General features: G+C 33.5%; 1 protein-coding gene, 1 non-coding gene and 1 pseudogene across 13 annotated transcripts in view; all 3 read right to left on the bottom strand.

Moving 5' to 3' along the window:
- MIPOL1 (mirror-image polydactyly 1) overlaps nucleotides 1-20,663 on the bottom strand; it is a 303,329-nt gene that overhangs the window by 123,731 nt on the left and 158,935 nt on the right. The window lies entirely within an intron of this gene.
- On the bottom strand, nucleotides 6,130-6,688 carry LOC132360832 (eukaryotic translation initiation factor 2 subunit 3-like; annotated as a pseudogene).
- Nucleotides 6,724-6,830, bottom strand: LOC132361808 (U6 spliceosomal RNA). Its single transcript, XR_009502075.1, has one exon. It is a non-coding gene; the product is annotated as a U6 spliceosomal RNA (small nuclear RNA).

Genomic DNA, 20,663 nt, shown 5'->3' with positions numbered 1-20,663 from the left:
AGCCACTATCATCTCTCATCTAAGCTAATATAATAGTCTCCTAATGGTTCTCCCTGCTTCTATTCCTACCCTTTACAAACTCTATTACACATAGTAGTAGCCAGCATGATCTTCTTAAACCTTAAATTATGTCTCTCATTTGCTATTAAACACCACTGATACATACTTATCATAAATCCAAAGTCTTATCAATGTAAAAGTCACTTTAAAAACATAATAAAGTTCCAGCTTACCTTTTATTCCCCCAAGTTTTAAAAATGTGGTAAAATACACATAACAAAATTTATCGTCTTAACTATTTTTAAGTGTACAGTTCAGTGGTATTAAACATATTCATAATGTTCTGCAATCATCACCACCATCCATAGCCATAATTTTTTACATTATGTAAAACTGAAACTCTATGCCCGTTAAATAATAACTCTCTATTTCCCTCCACCCCCAAGCCCCTGGCAACCACCATTCTACTTTGTTATGATTTTGACTACTCTAAGTATCTCATCTAAGTGGAATCATAAAGTATTTGTCTTTTTGTGACTGGCTTATTTCATTTACCATAATGTCCTCAAGGTTCATTCATGTTGTAGCATGTGTCAGAATTTCCTTCCTTTTTAGGGGTGAATAATATTCAATTGCATGTATTCACCACATTTTGCTTATCCATGGACACTTGGGCTGCTTCCACATTTTACCTATTTTGAATAATGCTTCTATGAACATGGGTATAAAAATATCTCTTGAGACCTTGCTTTCAATTATTTTGGCTACATACCCTGAAGTGGAATTGCTGGATCATATGGTAGTTTTACTTCTGATTTTTTGAGGAATACCATACTGTTTTCCACAGCGACTGAACCATTTTACATTCTAACAGTGCACAAGGGTTCCAATTTCTCCACATCCTCACCAATGCTTATTATTTTGTCTTTTTTTTTTTTTTTGATAGTAGCCGTCCTAATGAGTGTGAGGGAGTTTATCACTGTAGTTTTGACTTGCATTTACCTAATGATTAGTGATGCTGAGTATCTTTTCATGTGCTTATTGGTTATTTGTATACCTTCTTTGGAGAAATGGCTATTCAAGTCCTTGCCCTTTTTTTAATTGGGTTGTTTTGGTTTTTTGCTGTTGAGTTTTAGAAGTTCTCTATATATTCTGGATATTAATTCCTTATTAATCATCGATATATGATTTGCAAATATTTTCTCCCATTCTATGCAGTCTTTTTACTCTGTTGGTATTGTCTTTTGATGAACAATTAAATAAAATTTTAATGAAATCCAACTTATCAATTTTTTCTTTGGTACCTATGTTTTTTAGATTCATATCCAAGAAATCACTGCCAAATTCAATGACATGAAGCCTTTGCCCTATGTTTTCTTCTAAAAATTTTATGATTTTAGCTGTTATATTTAGGTCTTTGGTCCACTTTGAGTTAATTTTTATATGTGATGTTAGGTAAGGGTCCAACTTCATTCTTTTGGGTGTGGATATCCAGTTTTCCCAGAATCATTTATTGAAAATACTGTCCTTTCCCCACTGAATGGTCTTGGCACCGGTGTCCAAATTCATTTGGTTATATATATACATGAAGGTTTATTTCTGGGCTCTTTTATTCTACTCTATTGGTCTATATGTCTGTCTTTGTGCCAGTAACACAGTGTTTTGATTACTACAGCTCTGTAGTAAGTTTTGAAATCAGGAATTTTGAGTACTTTGTTCTTTTTCAAGATTGTTTTGACTATTTGGTTCCCTTGAGATTCCATATGAATTTTAGGATGGGTTTTTCTATTTCTGCAACAAATGTTATTGGGATTTTGATAGGGATTTTTCATTGACTCTGTAGATTGTTCTGGGTAGTATTCTTTAACAATATTAAGTTTTCTAATCCATGAACATGGGATGTGTTTCCATTTATATATGTCTTCTTTAATGTCTTTCATCAAATTTCTTTTGTAGCTTTCATTGTACAAGTCTTTCCTCTCCTTGGTTAAGTTAAATGCTAGGTATTTTATTCTTTTTGATGCTATTATAAATGGAATTATTTTCATAATTTCCTTTTGAGATTGCTCATGGTTAGTATATAAAAATGGAACTGATATTTGTATGTTGACTTGGAATTTTGTTACTCTGTTGACTTATTAGCTCTAATGGTGTTCTGGTGGACTCTTTAGGGTTTTCTCTGTATAAGATCATGATCATCTGCAAAAAAGAGATCCAGCTTAACTTTCAGATCTAATTTTATATATCTATTCCCCCCTCACTCACTGTGTTCCAGTCATTTTGAATTTCTTCCTATTTACTCACTATATCATGTATATTCCTGCCTCAGAATGTTTATTTTATCAACCCCCCCACCCACAAATGCTCTTCCCATAAGTTCTTGTCTGCCAGGTTCATTGCCATTCAGCTGTTCTTATTCTAGCTTCCTGAGGTAGACTCTTAGAATATTTGCTTTCGGCCTTTTTGCTTTTCTAATAAATACATTTTAAGTATATCACTTTCCCTCTATGGTCTGTTTGAGTTGCAAAGTTCTCTCTCTCTCTAACTCCCCCTGCCCCCACTGTGTGTGTGTGTGTGTGTGTGTGTGTGTGTGTGTGTGTATCAGGTGGTTAACTATATTGTTGAAATCTTCTATATCCTTTCTGATTTTGATTTGTTCTATCAATTACTGAGAAAGATGTGTTAAAATCTACCACATGATTGTAAATCTGTCTATTTCTCCTTTCAGTTCCATCAATTTTCACTTTATATATTCTGAAACTACTACTGGGTGTATATAGATTTAGAATTGTTATATTTTCTTTATATTTATCAATGTTAGATATCCTTTATTTCTAATATAATGCTTCTTAAAGTCCACTTTGTTTGCTATGAATATAAATACCTCAGCTTTATTTTAATACCTGCATGATGTTTCTTTTGTCACTCTTGACTTCCAGCTTTTTGTACCATTATAATTTAAGGTGTATTTCTTATAAGCAGTACACAGCTGGGTTTTGTTTTATTACATAGTCTGACAATCTCTGCTTTTTAATTAGAATATTTGTCCTTTTCATTTAGCAAACTACCCTTATTACAATTATGTTTACAATTTTAATCTTGGTTTCCATCTGATCCATTTTTTGCATTCCTTTTCTCTCCTTTATCATCATCTTTTGGATCATTCAATATATTCTATTATACCACCAACCTCCTTTAGTAGTTCCTAAGTATACATTGTTTCCTCTCTGATCTTTATTATCTCCTTCCTTCAGCTGACTTTAGGTTTTGTTTGTTCTTCTTTTTCTAATTCTTTTAAGTGGTAGCTTAGGTTGTTTGAGATTTTTCTTCTTTTTAAGGAAGGCCTGTATTGCTATGAACTTCCCTCTAAGAACTGCTTTTGTTGCATCACATAGATTTTGTATGGTTGTGTTTTCATTTTCATTTGTCTCAAGGTATTTTTAAATTTCTGCTTTGATTTCATTGTTGTTCCTAAGCATGCATTGTTTAACATCCTTTTTCATGGTTATCTTAGAGATTCTAACTTTTCTAACTTGTTTTCCTGAATTTTAACTAATATGAACAGTTACTTTTATCAGTGATGCTTAGACATTTTGAGTACATTACATGCTTGCTGGCGTTAGGGTTACTTTTGCCATGCATTTTAGTTATAAATACATTTTAAACCTCAGAAGGCATTATTGTTGTTGTTTTTGAATAGGCTACATTAAGTCAATATTTTAATGTTTCTCAGTACACTTATCCTTTTGGTTGCTCTTCATTCCTTCCTACATTTCTCTGTTTATGTTTGGAATTGTTTTCCATTTACCTGAAGAACTCCATTTACTATTTCTTTCAATGCAGACAAGCAAGTGACTAATTCTCTAAGTTTTTGTCCTTTCACTTTGAAGGATATTAAACTGGGCATAGAATTCTACATTGGCAACTTTTTCCAGAGCTTTAATTATGTCATTCTACTCTCTTCTGGTTTCCATTATTTCTACTGAGAAGGCAGCAGTCAGTCTTATTGTTGTTCTTTGAACAAACCATTTTCCTTAGTCTGCTTTTAAGATTTTCCTCCTTCTCTCTGAAGTTCATAACTTTTACTATGCTGTGTCTATGTGTGGTTTTCATTTATTTATCCTGCTGGAAATTCTTAGAACTTCATGAATTTGTGGTTTGAAAGTATTCCATCAGTTTTGGGAAAATCTTGGTTGTTATCTCTTCAACTATTGCTTCTGTGCCACTGTTTTCCTCATCTCCTTCACTGACTCCAATTACACATATACTGGGCTATTTAAATTTCACCTGTCTTCTCAGATACATTTTTTTCCTCACCCAAATTTCTTCGTATCTCTGTGCTTCAATTAAAAAATTTACTGTGAATCTGTTATTTAGTTTACTAATCTTGGCTTCTGCCCCTAAACCAATCTAATAAGTTTGCAATTTCAGATATTGTATTCTTCAGTTCTAGAATTTCCAATTGATCCTTTTATAGAGGTTCCAATTTTCTGGTGAAATACTTAATCTGTTTATCTGCTTTCTCTTTCATTTTCTCTATCTTTTTGAATATTTTAATCATAGCTATTATTTCTTTTTCCAATTTATCCCTCCCCCCCTTATCCCCTGGTAACCATAAGTTTGTTTTCTACACCTGTAACTCTATTTCTGTTTTGTAGGTAAGTTCATTTATACCTTTTTTAGATTCCACATATAAGCAATATCATATGACATTTGTCTTTCTCTGTCTGACTTAACTTCACTCAGTATGACAATCTCTAAGGTCCATCCATGTTGCTGCATGTGCCATTATTTCATTCTTTGTTATGGCTGAGTAATATTCCATTGTATATATGTACCACATCTTCTTTATCCATTCTTCTGTTGATGGACATTTAGGATGCTCCCATGTCCTGGCTATTGTAACTAGTGCTGCAATGAACATTGGGGTGCATGTATCTTTTCGAATTATGGTTTTCTCCAGATATATGCCCAGGAGTGGGATTGCTGGATCATATGGTAGCTCTATTTTTAGTTTTTTAAGGAAACTCCATACTGTTCTCCATAGTGGCCGCACCAATTTACATTCCCACCAATAGTGCAGAAGGGTTCCTTTTCTCCACGTCCTCTCCAGCAGTTATTGTTTGTAGGTTTTTTTGATGATGACCATTCTGACTGGTGTGAAGTGATACCTAATTGTAGTTTTGATGTGCATTTCTCTAATAATTAGGGATGTTGAGCATCTTTTCATGTGCTTTTTAGCCATCTGTATGTCTTCTTTGGAAAACTGTCTATTTAGACCTTCTGCCCATTTTTTTAATTGGGTTGTTTTTTGATACTGAGCTGCATGAGCTGTTTGTACATTTTGGAGATTAATCCCTCGTCAGTTGCTTCATTTGCAAATATTTTCTCCCATTCTGAGGGTTTTCTTTTCATTTTGTTTATGGCTTCCTTTGCTGTACAAAAGGTTTTAAGTTTACTTAGGTTCTATTTGTTTACTTTTGTTTTTATTTCCTTTACTCTGGGAGACGGACTGAAAAAGATTTTGCTGTGATTTATGTCAAAGAGCGTTCTGTCTATGTTTTCCTCTAAGAGTTTTATAATATCCAGCCTTACACTTAGGTCTTTAATCCATTTTGAGTTTATTTTTGTGTATGGTGTTAGGGAATGTTCTAATTTCATTCTTTTACATGTAGCTGTCCAGTTTTCCCAGTACCAGTTGTCGAAGAGACTGTCTTTTCTCCATTGTGTGTGTGTATATATATTATATATATATATATTTATTTATTTTTTAATAAGAGAAAATTTTTTATTTCAAACAGGGTCAGTGGTATGTATGCTATAGCAAAGGCTGGTTGTAACAGTAATTTCATTTCAAACCTGAATTGACGCACAAATGTAACACTGTTTAATGATCAATTACTGCTAAAATGTGGATTAAATCCATCAGTCTGCCAATTCTGACATTTATTATAGACCCTATTATTTACTTTAGTAGTAGAGGGTAATTTTCATCAGAAGAAAATGAAAACAACTTTACATTTCTACTAATGTAATGAACTGTATCCCCAGTATTGCTCTGAAATTATACCCCTAGGTTGTTAAGAGAAATTCTAACTTCATCCAAATGTATTATTTAACTGATAATCTTCAGTCATCATCTACTGTTGGCTTGATGTTACTCCTCTTCTTATCTGACCCCAACAATTAAATGCCAGTGTTTCTCAACTCTTCAGCTAAGGGCTATTTTTTCTCCTACTTCTGTGCACACAGGATTAGTAAGAACTATTTTACCCAAATCAGCCTTGACTGCACTAATTCTTCCTCTTGTTGAAAGGGATCCTATGTTCACCATAAGCACTTCATTCTTAGACAGCTTTTGCACCTTTGCTGCTTTTTTGTCTCCTTCTGTGCATGCACCAAGAAGTCATCTAAGTAGGAAATAGGAAATTTCCAATTCTGTGAAGATCTCAGGTAAAGCTCCAACTGCACCAAGCACCTGCCCCATCATTCTCTCAGCCCGGCACAAAGTGGGGTCAATTTTTGTTCCAACTCCAATAAGACCCCCTGGAGCAGCATACTGAAGATCACTGTGTTCCACAAAAAGTGATACAATTTTGGAAAAGATTGGTTTACACATGAGTTTTCCTTCACTATCTTTGGAAACAATACCAGGTCTGACTGCTATCTCCTGGCCCACCTGAAACATGTAAGTGAGTAATCAAAATATGTGGGACAACACAAAAAAATATGGAACGTTTCATGAATTTGTGTGTCATCCTTGCGCAGGGCCCATGCTAATCTTCTCTGTATCATTCCAATTTTAGTATATGTGCTGCCAAAGCGAGCACTCTCCATTGTATATTTTTGTCTCCTTTGTCATAGATTAGGTGACCACAGGGGCGTGGGTTTATCACCAGACTTTGTATCTGTTCCATTGATCTATATTTCTGTTTTTGTGCCAGTACCATACTGTTTTGATGACTGTAGCTTTGTAGTATAGTCTAAGGTCAGGGAGTCAGATTCCTCCAGCTCCATTTTTCTTTCTCAAGATTGCTTTGGCTATCTGTGGGCTTTAGTGTTTCCATATATACTGTAAAATGTTTTGTTCTAATTCTGTGAAAAATGCCATTGGTAATTTCATAGGGATTGCATTGTTATTATTAAGTCCTTGTCCATCTAACTCCATCTAATATCTGGATCAACTTTGAGGTGTTTTATATAATGTGCATTTCTCCTAGTTTTGGTCATGTAGTCTTATCTTTTTTTGTGCCTAGTAATTTTCAACTGAATGCCTGTCATTGCTTGTAAAATAATGGTAGAGATTTCAGACATTATTTATTCTGGAGGTTCAGCCTTACTTATGCCAGGCAGATGGAGTAGGAGGTGATCACATTAATTCAAACAAGAACTGTGCAGTTGTAAATGCCAGTCTGTAGCCTCTGGTTCTCATAAAACAGCTGTGAAGTCCATCCTGATTCTCAGAGACTTTCTGTTTATGTTTTTAATCTCCTAACCTGTACAGCCTCAGATGTCCTGAAGGCACTACTAAATGTGCACTTGAATTCCCCTTCCCTCAACATCACCACCAAAAATCTGCTGGTTTTTCTGTGTCCTAGCAGTGACGCTCCATGAGTATAAGGCTGGAATTTTCAGATTTCTACGTACAGATAATCAGCAAATGCCTACAGGGTAAAAGTGACTAAAGAAATCAGTTCTCCTTTCAGATTTTTTGCTACCACTGTCTGGGGCAATTTTGTTCTCATTGCCCCCAACAGCTCTCTGATCCCTTTAAATAAATTACTTTTCTCAGTTGTTCTTGAAAGGAGTGCTGGAATGTTGTAAACCACTTGATGCCACCCAGAAGCAGAAGCTAAAGCCTTTTATTTCAAAACACACTGAATTTTCATGAATAAATGATTCTCAAGAATAAAAAATCAAGGGCCAGAAGACACAACATAGAATATATACCATAAAAATTGATGAAAAAAAGAATAAAGACGTAGATTTCCAGACTGTCAAGGAATCCAACTTAAAAAACACAGATCTATTCCATGTAGACCATGTGATTAGCCACAATATGTATGAATGAGTATGCATAAATATATGAATGTATATACATATATGCATGTTAAATTTGTGCTTATCGTCTTTTCTTTAAGAGTTGAAAAGGTAAGGAATAGAAACTAAATGCAGTTTTACTACATGCCTGCATAAATTTTTAGTCATGTTATTAAAGTAGAAATCTGTCTTTGGTTTGTTTTATTATGCTTCATTCTTTCTTAGTTCTTCTGGCAAAATAATATTTCAAATTTCTTTTGGAAACCCATCTGTGTTAGTCAGGATTCTCCAGAAAAACTGAACTAATAGGGTTCTAAGAAGTCCCATGATCTGCCATCTGCAAGTTGGACACCCAGGAAAACTTATGGTGTAGTTCAGTCTGGGTCTGAAGGCCTGAGGAACAGGGGAGTCAATGTTGTAAGTCCCAGCCTGAGTCTGAAGGCCTAAGAACTATGGTAGCTGATAATGCAAATCCTAGTCCAAGTGTAGGAGAAGACTGATGTCCCAGCTCAAACAGTCAGGCAGAGAAGGAACAAATTCTCCCTTCTTCTGCCTTTTGTTCTATTCAGGCCCTCAATGGATTGGATCATGCTCGCCCACATTGGGGAGGGCAATCTGCTTTACTGAGTTCAACAATTCATATGTTAATCTTATCTGGAGACATATCCAGAAATAATGCTTAGCTAAATATCTGGGCAAACTGACACATAAAATTAACCATCACACCCTCCTTCCCCACTCACAATCTAGCTTTAGGGATAGACCTGTATTGTCCTAAGGCAGTCAGTATATTTCATTCCTTTGGCCACAACAATCATTTCAGAGATAAGTAAATAAGCACATGATCCCTATTAGTCCAAGCCAAGTTAACTAGCCCCAATTCTAGGATTTCTATTTTTGATAATTTGCTTTTTCCTTTTAGACTTCAACTGGGAAGCATAAAGGCTGAAGTTTCTAGCTCCATATAACCTGAAAATTAAGCTAGTATACAGAGGAAAACAAACAAAATCCAGAGATGGAATAAAACTTCAGAGAGCAAGACTTTCCTGAAGCTGAAAAAAGGAATGAACTACTGATACACGCAACATGGATGAATCTCAAAATCATCATGCTGAAAGAAGCCAGATACAAAAGAGTACATATTATATGATTCTATTAATATAACCTTCTAGAAAATGCAAATGAATTTATAGTGACAAAAAGCAGATCAGGGATTACTGGGGCCAGGGGTGGAGGGATGGTTGACTGAAATGCTCTGTATCTTTATTATGACGGACACATATCTGTCAAAATTACTGAACTGTATACCCCTACGATGGATGCAATTTATTGTATTTAAATGATACCTCAATAAAGTTGACTAAAATTACAGTTAACAACTGAACAAAAAGTAATCTCTGGAAGTTAGCCTTATCCTTGGTCTTTCGGTTATGTGAAAAATAAGCATTTTTTTTTTAAAAGAAATTTTGGGTGTGATTTTCTGATCCTTGAAACAAGCAAACCATATCTGATGCAATTATATTAGGTTTACAAAATTTACTATGGTAAGCAAATATATTAATATATTTTTGAAAGATAGTCAGTATTGGTTGAATTAAAGGACTTAAGGTGCTTAATGACTCAGCTTTCTTTTAAATAAAAAACATGGTTCTCCAATAATGCTGATTAACTCGTTTTATTTTTAATCCTAAGAAGAGAGTCCAACAAAGTTTCTTAAGGTGTTACATTGTTTCAGAGTTGTTACTTAATGATTTTCCTGATCACTGATTTAGTATTTTTTCTGTTCATGCTTACTTCAAAATTGGACATGAAATAATATGTAATTCTGCAAGTTACATTATCATACATTTGCATAGTTACAAGCCATATCTTTGGCTTTCTCTCTTGTTTCAATTATTTTATCTTGTCTCATTTAATTTTTAGAATATTTTTTGGATCTTAACATTTTCCCATTTCCCCTTAAAGTTATATGGGAAAATATTAGTTTTAGAGAAATATGAATTTTAAAACACCCAATGCTTTATAATAAATACATTCCAAACATAGGACTGATAGCTCAAGACTCAGGAAAATGCTGTGTATGTATAGAGAATTATGGTCTTACAACTAGGGAAGTTGAAAGTGTGCTTGAGACAGATACACACATTAAATTTTTATTAAAGAATTATAAATCTTATAGAACACAAAAAGTGACTACACATGAATTATGCTGAAACTTACGTCAGAGATATGTACTACTATCTAACAAGAGCTGCCACCAGGACAAAATTGGCACACCCAATGGAAATCCTGTATCAAGTTTCAAGAGTTAAGCAATTTGACAGTTTCTGGAACAAATGTACTCACTGCACTAAGAGAATCTTTTCTCCCTTTTACTTCCTCATTAGTAGTCACAGAAAAGAAAAAAATGGAAGATTTTAAATAAAATTATTCTTTTTCTCAGCAGTTTCATTTGCCCAAGATAGTTTTTCTGATTCAAGTTAAATCATATACAATAAAGTATTATTATAAATCCTTATTAAAATATTTTAGTTATTTGTCACATAACTTATGCCACTTAATTTTGCTGCTTTTCCTCTGTTTCAAACATTTTAAATTGTCTTTTTCTGAATTCTTTCATATTTTAACAACTTAATTATCAGTTATTTTCCTCAAGTTTTCATTATCTTTCAGGTGATACACATTATTATTACACATAATTCCTTTAAGATACTGTCTGTAGCTGAGCATTATCCACCTAGATGGATGCCTACAACAAAATGATTCCATTTTTGAAGTAGAATATCATCTTTTTTGCAGCTTTTATGTAATAATATTAATTGCCTTTATCTTTCAATAATATAATAGGTATATTGTCAATTGCTTCTGTCTAGAAAAATGAGGTAATTATCATTTTTATTTCAAATCCCCTGAGGTGCTGAGATTAGGACACTGACAATGTGTAGCCATCATAGGATTTGAAGTATATTGTTAAAATACTATTTATATTTAAAGCTGGTAAAATCAATGTCTGCTTTATGTTTTTCAATTCCTAACATGGTGATTTGTACTAAGCACTTAATACTTTATTTGACTTGGTGATTCTCTGATATACTAGGTTAACAACTGTCTATACAACTATCTAAAGAATTAACAACTATCTAAAGAAAATAAGACCTAGAATAGGGTTCTTATCCTGGAGCACATGGATGGGGTTGGGAGGGTAATAAACTCCTTGAAACTATAAACAAATTTCTGTGCATGTGTGTTTTTTAAGGGAAAAGCTTCAAAACCGGCATTTGCTTCTCAAAAGGGTTTAAATACATAAAATGTTAAAAACTAGTTATATGGAGAAATAAAGAACACCTATCTCTTACCAAAAGATAGAATTATTTCTTTTATACACCAAGGAGGCTTGACATTAACTGTAATCTCATGGAAATGTCTTGTTATTATAATCAAGAATTTGAATATTACAGGAATGCATCACAGAGTATATGACATCTGGCTTCAGTCTATAATTACGAGGTCTGAAAACAAAAAAATACTGAAACAAATAAATCAGTAAAAACTAAACATCGTTAAACTAAACTGTCATAGGTAAGAATACCTCAACTTTGAGAATAATAAAGTTTATACAATATGTAGGTATCACTTGAATATTATAAAATAATAAGAAACGTCCAAAATAATTACTTAAAAAGCGCATGTCCCTAAATTGGAAACAATGACCAGTGAAGCAATGATAGGCAAGTTGAAACATCAACCTATATCCAAACCACTAAAGATAATAAATTAACAAAATAATGTAATACATGTTAGACTACATTCATTTCTCTCTGAAAAGGTATTGAATTTTCATTTTCATTTTTTTCAGTAACATCTTTATATTGTGAATGAAAATACATCTGTACAATATACTGAAGAGTTTTTCACCAGCCTTTTTCCAATCAGTGAACAAAAAGCAAAACATATCTATAAAAATAATTATATATTATAATCTATAGATTATGTAAATAATGCATTATCTGATGTACACATGTAAGTATATGAAGAGATAAAATGTATAAACTAATTAAATGCTTGCAACAGAAAACTGAAGTATAAAGTTTAATTCTTTCTCTGTATTATAAAAAACCCCAGCCATCATGAAGGCCTGTGCCATTCTTAGGCCACTTTCAGGCAGACTCTGAAAAGCTGGAAAGTAAACACAGGTGTTTTAAAACTAGAGCTGCTGTCACGGACAACCACAAACACCCTTAACTCTGATGTGGCAACGCCTCTTTCCCGCCCTCTGTTTTTTAAAGCAATGCCCGAAAAGAAAATGTCAAATGTTTCACCTTTCAACACCTCAAAACAAGTAAGAGCTTAAAGTATTGTTTTGCAAACCTCTAGCAAATAGATCATTTTTTCACTACTTTTAAATCTAGCCAATTAAACACTACTTGCATAAAACAAAAGCAGTATTTTGTAAAGAATTACTACCACCCCCAACTTTACACACCCCTCTACCACCATATTTTATAGCACTTTAGTTTCTAAGAGCAAAATCTTTTGTTTGACCCCACTTAGATAGTTTGCTCTGTTGTATAATTTTTACAGAAAGTATCTGATCTTCTATAAGGTTTAACATACAAATGAGAAATAAATAAGAATTTTTTTAAAAAAAAGCAGTCAAGTACCTTTGGTTACAATGCAAGGAAAGATTTAGATTAAGAAAAATTCAAAGCTTGAAAATATGTAATTCTCTTTTAGAAAACTGTTCTAATGAATACCTAAATAGGGGTAGAAATTGTTTACAGAGAAAAAGAGAAAGCAAAATAATTTCCAAACTGCTATAGACATGGAACTCATATTCATAAAAGGAATCAATTTTCTAATACTGAAATATCATTTAGTATACAAAGTCCCCCCATAATACTATAAAAGAGCCCCCCAAAGCAAAGATAACACTCATTAACAGTTGATGAGCTCTTATGTAACTACTGAATATAAAAACCAAGTGAATGAATTATTCACATTTTACCGTAATCATCAAGAAACAGGTGCTGTTAAAAGAATGGCCAAGTTTCTATCAGTCCAAATAAATCTTGGGGGATATTTTGAGAGGTTTAGCCCTACCCTCAGAATTCCACATATAATTCCTTTCTGCAATTCATATTATAACTGCTCCGTGAAATCATACTTGTGTATTTGAGTATTCATAATAAAACACTAGTAGTTTCTCATTGCCCGAAGTTTTTTTGTAAAGAGAGATACTTGCCTTTCAAGATGACAAGAAAATGATAAAATAAAAAGTAATCAACAGGAATAAAAATTAAGAGTGAATAACGTTTTTAATCAGTACCTAGATTTTTCAAAAATTTCCTCAGATATGTTATAATTTTTTCTTGTATTACCTTTTTCAAAATTTAAAGAACTACATCAGAGCTGCACGATATTGGCTAATCAGAGGCAATCAACTGTAAATGAGAGAAAGCAAATAAACTTTTCCATCTTGTTCCGATTCACGCATGCATTGCTTCATCTCACATGTGAAGGACATTATACAGCATTAAGGGACAAAATAATAATATTAAGTTGTGACATAAACCAACAAAGTAAAGAAATTTAGAATTATGTTTGACAGTTCTGAACTAAGTCCACTGTACTTTGGTATCACTACACATACATGATACCTACAAGCACAAAGGAGCAAGGAAAGGGCAGTGTGTCAGCCTTAGAAGTTAATTTCCTGCTTTTGTTGGTTTATATTACCATCTAATATTACGTAAACAATCTGTTTCTAGGCAATTTATTTTTTCCATGATGAGCTGAGCTCATTTGGATGCTACCTTTTAGCATACAAAAATCCAGCTTAACAGCAACAGCACAAAAACCCACAATGGAATACTATTTAAAAATCAATTTACAAAAATATAAGATATACAATATCCACTTAACTGGAAAGAACATTATTACTTATATTTTACAACCTCTCAAAAGGTAAAGGTAATTGACAACAGAATTTATTAAAAAAAACAAATGATTTACCTTAGAATACTTAGAGTTTATTAGTAATTATTTCTTGGTCTTTCTAAAGTAAAGTGATTACTTGAAAACTTATGGATCTAGATAAAAGTCAACATAAGTGACTACTAACACAAGTTAGATTCCAGAAACTTTTAAGAAGAATAAGTGAATTTTTTAAGAGGCAACTCAGAGTTAAAAGCTGATCACCATATAATGCAACAAAAATACAGGGGACATATACACTTTTTGATCAGTGATCATGACTTAAGTTCATCATCCTCTTATTCTAGTAAAAAATGAATAGTCGTTCTACTATTTAAAATGAATAATTATGTAAAAAAATTTAATTTTAAAAACTGGCACTTTTAGAAATGACAGAAAAGTTCATATATCTTCAGAGTAAAACGCACAAAAATGATTCTGGACTTAATATAGCAAGTATCAAAAGGAAATGAAGATTTAATGAAATAGTCATAAACTGCAAATAATACAGTACTGGAAATAGAATATTGGATTATACTGGGAAGACTTCTATGGGCTATATAAAATCACACTGTATGATTTTGTGAAATTATTAAGGAAGCAGAAATACAAGAAAATATAAATGTCATTCAGATACAATTATGGTTGTGCAAGATTCAAAGTTAACGTTTTCTAAAGAAAGGGTTACAAGTTATCAAAACTCCTGAGGCTGCTATTTATCTAAAAATACTCAAGAGTTTTTTCAAGACTATAAAATATATTTTAAAACACGTATTTAATATGAATATAAGATAATAAAAATGTTGGTGGTATATTTTGTATTGTATTGAACTTTAAATACTAAGCAATAAATTATAGGATCTTTTAAAATGTGTCTACGAGTCACTAGGCAAGAGTGATTTTTCAAGATGCCTTTTTTGTTTCAGTTAAAATTAAAATCCATGCTGTCTAATCCTTGGAGTCAATTTGTAATTAAGGGGATTTGATGAGAGACCAGGCACTGAATTAATGATAAAATTTAATATCTGCTTTAATGCATCAACATAACAGAAAAACTAACCAACACTGAACAACAGAATGGAGTCATTTTGATACAGAAGACATACTATAGCTATGTCAATTTATGTCAAATGTTAGTTTTCTAAATAAATTAAATATGCCAAAGCTCTGTAGATGCATTACTAAAAACTATGTGTCTAAAAACCACTCAAGTCAAAAATGCTACTATAATAAGGATTTGCTTGGGACAGAAAACTACGCTGTTAAATATAGTTACTTTTATTGAGAATTTTATGTAATCTCTAATGAAGGACTTAACTGCTTTCTATCATCATGTCTGAAATCAGAAATATTTTTACTTAGTAGCCAAAGTAAATTAATTGTATTTGATAATCTAAAGTTTTTTAAAAAAATATATTTTACTTTAGAAAGAACATGTAATATTAAAAAATCCATCAAATTAAATTTCATAGTATTTTAAAAAACCATCTGGACTTCACACTACACTTTTCAGTATTACTACACTGGAATTCATAAGAGAATTTAATATGTCATTTATTCCAAATCACTATGAGGTACAACCTTGTGTAGAATTTGGTTGCTGGAAATGCTAAAAATGAAAGAGAAAATTTTCATTTGGCCAGCAATCTCTGTGTAGCCTCATCCAGCTTATCCCTAAAATACCAACAAAGAACTTTATAAAAGACATAAAACTGATGATGCCACAAAAATACTGATATCAGCCCAATCCAGAAATCAATTAGAAAATTAAACAAAACTAAAATTAAAAAGCACAATTGGTAGAAAACAAATGTTATTATTTTCAAAAACAAAAATTCCATAGGCCTAAAGAAGGCTGGGGAAATATTTTGTCCCTATTTTATGTCCAAACACCAAGTCTACGCCAGTAAGTTTCCAAATTCAGTGCAATATATTCCAATTCAGTATGCTTTAGGTCAGGCCCAGATTTATTATTTTGTAAACATTCTTTTCATGATTCTGATATATGCCTCTGTTAAGAACCATTAACCTATACTCATTACCTAACAACCAATAGAGTGGACCTTTATTGTCTTTAAAGGTTCCCAGGGTACTATTTCCAACAATGCATCATGGACTCTGCTCTTTTACACCTTCTTGGCCACCATAATACCAAAGACCAATAGGTCAGAAAGAAAAGAGAGGAGATAATGAGGTGAGAGCAGAAGACAAGGGGAAGGTAGGACTGCTGATGTGGGCAGACTTAGGAAAGACTTGGGAAGAAGTCCTGGGAGCACTGAGAGTTTCTCACATATTACATTTCTTTTCAGATCAGTACTTATTTTGTTATTAAAACAATTTCATTCTAACACAAATCCCTCTCCAGTTTGGCCAGAGACAAGAGGACTCTGGCCAAACTGAAGACAGGATGAGTAGATATTATCTGGACAAAGGAAGTAAGGCAATAGATGATGCAGGGCATTTCAGTCAGAGGAAATACTAGGTCCAAAGACCAGATGATACAAAGACTGGAGAAAAATTTCAGGATCTATCTAAAGTCAGCTCACATAATGGTGAATCTGCCTGGTGTGCCTAAAACTGTCTCCTACTGAAGGTGTATGTCTTCATTCAAGTAGTCATTTTGATTAATTTTTTAGCATATTACAAAACATATAAAACAGGAGGGAAGCATGCAATGTAATGTTATATTTCTATCATTATTTATCAAAATAATATCTAAATTCCTAAAATAGTACTATGAAAGTCGAAATTAAAAAAACATTAGTAACCAATGTTAGGAGCAATTAAATGTAAGTATTCACAAGTATTACGTTTGGGGTTTGCCACTGATAATCTCCACAGAAGTTTCCCACATGTAATTCAGTATTCCTTTTATGGAAGAGGTAATAGTTCACAGTTGTTTCATCTGAACCTCATCAGTTTTATTGTATCTTGGTGTACTTGATGAACTTACACAGGCTTCGATGATTTGGCTATACCTGGTGCAGTAATCCACAGAGCCACCCTTTAATGCAATTGTTCATTTCAGAGAGCCTATAATGAATGCTGTCACAGCAATTCCCCATTTGGTATGCAAAGACTATAAACCTGGTCTAGCTGAGAGTCTTGCTTTTTATAAAGAAAGAAAAAAATTATCATGTGGAAAACAAAGCCTGCCATGGGAACAGAATGCTATTAGGAACCAGGATAGAATTTCTCTCCATCTCCCTTGTTCAGAATTTTGTGTTTTTTAATATATTGGCCCCAACTTTTCCAATTGGCTGATTCATAACTTCAGAGTACCCACGGCCTACAGCAGTCTACCTGGCCCTAAGCCTACCTTGGGATCGTTTGGTTCAGCATTCAAAGCTCACTGTCCTGTTCTCTCTCAGTTTCCCAATTCCAAATTATTAAATTATCATCTGACCTACCAATCTTTTTGAACCAGGCTAAACAGGTCATAACTAGCTAGCTTTGGGCTAGAGAGGCACACATCAGCTTTCTTATAAAAGGAGAATGGTTAAGGATATGTTAGCTATTATTCTCTCCATCTTAAAATCTTCCTCCAGGTCCCATTCCCATTACACTCTAACCCTTACACTTTTACTTCACAGAAAAGCTCCTAAAAAATAATCTACCTTTCTCCCACTTTTAAACTTTTCATTAACTATACAATTTACTAGATTCAAGGCTACCACCGGAACCACTGAACTGAAACTGCAACTACAAAGCTACCACTGCCTTCCTAACTGTCAGATCAAATGGACACTTGTGATTTTATTTGACTTCTCTGTAGCATTTGACACTGTGAACTACCCCTGTCACAGGACTTTATTCTATTCTGAATCTATGATAACACGATCTCTTTGTAATCCTTTTATCGTTCTGACTATTCCTTCTTAGTCTCCTTTGTGAACCACTTATTTTTGTGCACCAATAGAGAAATGTTGGAATTCACTATTGTTTCATTTATTTCTTTTCTTGTAAATCTGACCTCTGAATATTCTCAAACACTTCAGTGATTTGAACTGCAACCTGTACAAGATCTGGTATCATCCTCTCCCTTCTCAAGTAATTTCCTGCCCCTATACTTCTCACTGTATGGTCACTTATGCTCTAAGACAAAGATGTACATGCAAGACTATTTTTCAAAGTTTTGCTTATGATATTGAACAGTTGGAATCAAAATATTCTAAATAGAAGACAGAATATTACATGCTATGTATCAAGCACAGGGATCTACAGAGCCAACAAATGGATGATGCAGATTTGTATTTACATACAGAGAAAGATCTTTATGACATATTTGGTAAGTTACTCCATTTTTGTTTAAATTAAATCCATAACAATATAGAGAAAAAAGGCCTGGAATCATTGGCTTCAAGTGGTACAGGTGCCTGTTTCTGGAGCCACTGCTGTGGCCAAGGGAATCTGACATTCTGATTTGTCAGACCTGAGGCCACAGAGGTATATCACCTCCAACAAAACCACATCTGAGAATGAGGGAAAGTCTGTGTCTTACAGGAGAACAAGGGTTATAAAAATCGGGTGAAGGATGAATAAACTCTGAGTAGCAAAATTACTGCTGAACAGCACCATTATACTAGGTAAATGTAAAAACAAAACAAAACAAAGGAAAAAAAAGAAAGAAAAAGCAGTTGCTATCGTCTGAATTTTTTCATCACTCCAAAATTTCCATGTTGAAATCCTAACCCCCAAAGATGATGGTATTAGGAAGTACGAGCTTTGGTTTGGGAGGTGCTTAGGTCATGAGCGTGGAGGCTTCATGGTACTGATGTTCTTTTAAAAGACACCCCACAGTGATCCCTTGACCCTTCTACCACATGAGGACACAGCAAGAAGGTGCCGGCTATTAAAAAGGGAGAGGGCCCTAACCAGATCATTATCATACTGCTGCCTTGATCTTGGACTTCCCAGCCTCCAAAATTGTAAGAAATAAATTTCTGCTACTTACAAGGTACTTAGCCTGTGATATTTTGTTATAGCAGTCTGAATGAACCAAGAGAGTAGTGCTAATACATATATCAGAAATAGAAGACTTAAAGGTATGAAGCTGTAAGCAGTCTGAAGAGGAATATTATATAATGACGGAATGTACATGTATAGCCTAAGAAGATATAGTAGTCATAAACACTAGATAACAAAGAATAGAGCAGACAGATGTATAAAGCAAAAAATTCCTAGCAATATGAGAAAATTATAAAAATGCAATTACAGTGGAAGCTTAAATTGAGTTCAACTGAATATATATTGAACCTCATGCTCTGTGAACAGAGACTGTATTTTATTTATTTAGTCGATGATACCTTTCAAAGTGGACTATTTACATGGTGAGAAATAAAACATTAATATGTTTTAAAACATAGGAATTTAAATTATATTCTCTAAATTACCCTGGATCAACCAAAAAAATCAAAACAGAACAAACTAGTGAAAAAAAGTGAACATTTGATCCCTCCCAAAACTATAAGACAAAGTTGGAATTATAGTCAAGAGTAAAATGTGTAGCCTTATAATTTTACTTAAAAAAAAAAAAAAAAGACTGAGGTAAGCTAATTAACTTGTAAAAATTAGAACAAAAAAGAGAATAAAAAGATTGAAAAGGTAAACAGAAATGGAAAATTTAACAAGTTGAAAGGGTAAATAAAACCAAGAACTAATTAAAAGAAAAGAAAATGCATAAAGCCCAGGAAAGACTTTATAAGAAAAAAGAGAGAGAGAAGAAGAGAAAGCAAATATATGCCACAATACAGACGAGACAGTGAATACAGAGAAATAGAAGAGATTCAAAAATTAAGAAAATTATCTATAATTCTATCATACCAAATCTGGTAAGTTAAAGGGAATAGGGTGTTTCCTAGCAAAACATACAGACCAACAAAACTGACTTAAGAAACAGAAAAACTAGATAAATATATTGAAACAATTGAAAAGGCAATTAAATATTCTCTGTTATAAAAAGGCACCAAGAATACATGGTTTTAAAAATTGATTCTATTTAATACTTAAGGCAAGATCATTCTAATGCAATTTTTTTAACTTTTTTTTTTGGCCACTCCCCTCGGCATGTGGGATCTTAGTTCCCCAACGAGGGACTGAACCGCACCCCCTGCATTGGAAGCGCAGAGTCTTAACCACTGGACGGCCAGAGAGTCCCCATTCTAATGCAATTTTAAACTTGTCAAGACCATAGCTGAAGGCAGAAATTTTGGTCATTCACTAAGCTAGTAACATTAACATCAAAACAGATACAGCCGGGCTTCCCTGGTGGCACAATGGTTGAGAATCTGTCTGCCAATGCAGGGGACACAGGTTCGAACCCTGGTCTGGGAAGATCCCAGATGCCGCGGAGCAACTAGGCCCGTGAGGCACAACTACTGAGCCTGCGCGTCTGGAGCTTGTGCTCCGCAACAAGAGAGGCCCGTGCACCGCGATGAAGAGTGGCCCCCGCTCGCCGCAACTAGAGAAAGCCCTCGCACAGAAACGAAGACCCAACACAGCCAAAAATAAATAAATAAATAAATAAATAAATAAATAAATAAATAAATAAATAAGCTTTCATTAAAAAAAAAAAAAAAAAAAAGACGGATACAGCCAAAACAAGCCAGAACAAAGTTGGAGGACTCGGGTCATGATGACATGCCTACTAC

Source organism: Balaenoptera ricei, chromosome 2, assembly GCF_028023285.1.
Source record: "Balaenoptera ricei isolate mBalRic1 chromosome 2, mBalRic1.hap2, whole genome shotgun sequence".
NCBI classification, from domain to species: Eukaryota; Metazoa; Chordata; class Mammalia; order Artiodactyla; family Balaenopteridae; genus Balaenoptera; species Balaenoptera ricei.
The sequence above is the reverse complement of the archived record's forward strand: the minus strand, read 5'-3'. Positions and strand labels throughout refer to the sequence as shown.